The sequence below is a fragment of the Gorilla gorilla genome, chromosome 16 (assembly GCF_029281585.2).
Source record: "Gorilla gorilla gorilla isolate KB3781 chromosome 16, NHGRI_mGorGor1-v2.1_pri, whole genome shotgun sequence".
NCBI classification, from domain to species: Eukaryota; Metazoa; Chordata; class Mammalia; order Primates; family Hominidae; genus Gorilla; species Gorilla gorilla.
In genome coordinates, this window is record NC_073240.2 from 44,135,701 (window position 1) to 44,138,923 (window position 3,223).

The following is a 3,223-nucleotide window of genomic DNA, read 5'->3' on the forward strand; positions in this document are numbered from 1 at the left end:
CTTGAACCCAGGAGGTGGAGGTTGCAGTGAGCCGAGATCAAGCCACTGCACTCTAGCCTGGGCAACAGAGCAAGACTCCGTCTCAAAACAAAAAACAAAAAGCAAGCAAACAAACAAACAAAAAAACCCAAAAAACCTCACCTTATTAACTAGTTCTTTTATTCACCAAACTCTTCAAAGAGCTTCTCTTCAAAGGCTTCTCTTGCACAGGGAGAAAGCGGTTGGTTCCATTTGGGGCAGTCATATAGGGCTGTTTTCCAGGAGATGACATGTGGGATAAGTCCCAGGGTAAGCATGGGCTGCTTGAGGTTGGGTTTGTGATCACAAAATACATATGGAATAAGCTAGGACTTCAAGGTCTGAGATCACTGAAAAAGACCAAGGAAACACCTGGGTCCTGGAACATATTGGATACATACCATCTCCCAAAGATCATTAAGAAGACTTAAAGCTCCAGAAAGACGGAAAACGGGCATTCAGTTTTAAAACTCAGAAAGTACAAAAAGAAGCAACAGCACTGGCCTTTGAAGAGCATATCCTCCAACAGTTGTTCTTAACCTGTTTTCATCTTCACTATTATGATACACTATTTTTGAAACCCTGACCCAGAGTGGAGATTCAAAATAAGAAATTACTTTCCTTCCTTAAGTGGTTTATCTGGTCTAGAAGTAATCCCTAAAAGAGGAAGAGACCTGTTCAGTAACTCTCATAACTACTCCAGAGCTCCATATCAGAATTTTAGAACAAAAACTTCAAAAGTGAAATGGAGAAGCAAGAATTATTATCCAGCTTTGGTTCTCAATCTGGCTCACACCTCCAACTGTGCAGATTACTGTTAATGAAACTGTGGTTCAGCGCTAGTCTATATTGAATGCTGCTCCAAAGGCACAGGGTAAATATTGCTGACAATACTTCTAAGTGCTCTAATGAGTAGAGCTCGAGAGATGAATAATTCCTTAACTGAGCATGATGCTCAGTTAGAGGTGGAGGGCATGCTTAATCTGGTAATCACTTATAGGAAATGTGGGTAATTTCTCTCGGGAGAACAAGCCCTGTTACTCATAAGGCGCCCTAATGGGCAGTGCTCAAGAGAATAGGCACTATTGCCTCCTAATTTAGGTCTGGCACACGTCCACATTCTGTAGATGACCTCCCTCCTCCCCTCTTTTCCCCCCAAAAGTAATGAAATAATCGCTGATGGCATGATGTAAGCAGCATCATAGTGGAAGGTGTAACCTGGGCTTTGGAGTTAGATCTAGGTTTGAATTCTGGTACACTCTACTACATAGCTGAGAACACTCATTTCATTACAGTGTTGTTATTACTAGAGACAGGGTCTCACTCTGTCACCCAAGCTGGAGAGCAGTGGCATGATCTTGGCTCGACCTGCCAGGCTCAAGTAATCCTCCCACCTCAGTACCTGAGTAGCTGGGACTACAGGCATGCGCCACCATCCCTGGCTAATCTTTGTATATATAGATAGATGGATAATTTTTTTTTTTTTTTTTTTTTTGGTAGAGACGGAGTTTCACCATATTGGCCAGGCTGGTCTCCAACTCCTGAGTTCAAGTGATCTGCCAGCCTTGGCCTCCCAAAGTGCTGGGATCAAGGCATGTGCCACTGTGCCTGGCCTCATCACAGTGTTCTGCTTTTATCTGCTCCTGAAAGCCGGGGTGTGCTGTAGTAAACTTAGAAACAAGAAATACAGAACAGCCATTTTCTCCTGCTGATCATATTCCCTGCCAGTTTTCTACTACCTGGCCCACTGATCGCCTTGCCAAATGCCTTCCCAGCTGTAATAAGCCCTGTTTCCCAGGACTCAGTCATAGCCATAACCAATGCTTTCCCTAGAAATGGCTCTTACAAAGTCTCAGGAAAGCTGAAGTTGGACAACAACCTTTTTTTTTTTGTTTTTTTTTAAGAGACGGGGTCTCACTCTGTCAACCAGGCAGGAGTGCAGTGGCACAATCACAGCTCACTATCGCCTCAGCCTCCAGAGTATCCAAGACTACAAGCACACACCACCGTGCCTACTTATTTTTTTGTAGAGATGGGGATCTGACTTTGTTGCCTGGGCTGGTCTTAAACTCCTGGCTTTAAGTGATCCTTCTGCCTTGGCCTCCCAAAGTGCTGGAATTACAGGCGTAAGCCACCATGCCCAGCCTATACCACAACCCTTATTCAGCTGGACTCCCCCGGGGAGGCTTCATCTAACAGAGCCAAGACTGTCCTCTCCACACACTTAGGTTTGTGTTTGCTACTTGGTTTTTATATTAATCACCTTTCACATCCATTTATATGCAAAATTAACAGAAATAAAGGATGCAATTTGTCATCAATGATGGTTCATAATAATCATTTAGGCACTTCTAGAATGAAAACTACTAAGGTTTCTAGGACTAAGAAGAAATACTAAAGTAATACACTTATTACCACCAAAGCCACTACATTTTTTGAGGTGTATATTTCACAAGGTATGCATAATTTAGATGACAAATTAAGGCTCAAATTTTAAGGATGAATAGCTATTTCATTGATCTCACATGGCTCACTAGGCAACAGATTCCCATTTAAAAGGGATAATTGAGTTTAATGGGATCCTAACTATAAGGGGCTGAGTAGGGTTAAGGGAAACCAAGTCAAGATATCCAGTCAGCAGTGTCCAGTAGAAATTTCTGTAACGATGAAATGTTCTACATCTACATTGTCTAATACAGTAGCCAAAGCCACACGTAGTTATTAAGCACTTAAAATGTGGTCAATGTGACTAAGCCACTGAATTTATTAATTCATTTAAATAGTCACATGTTGTCAATAGCTACCACATTGGACAGTACAGTTCAGGTCTAGCAAAGAGCAATCACAACTCCTAGGCCTGAAAAGGTGAAGTAAAGGAACAATTACTGAAACATGGGATGATGCAGAATTAGAACTCTGTCTTCAGGAAAGGATTACATGGCAGGAGCTGTAGCCTTTGACAGAAGAACGCTGCCACTGCCAACTTGCAAACCAACAGGGGAAGAATTGGGAATAAATACCAACTCACTCTCACTCTTCTTCTTGCCCCCATTCCCCTCTGGTGCCTCTGACTGGTGGAACTCAACCAAAAAGTAAAGAGAGCTCCTTGATGCAGGCCATAAAGGTCAGCCTCTTGGAGCACAGAACAGTGAAAGGTGGAGAGTATATCTGGAACAAAACATTATTATACCCCGTGCAAAATGAA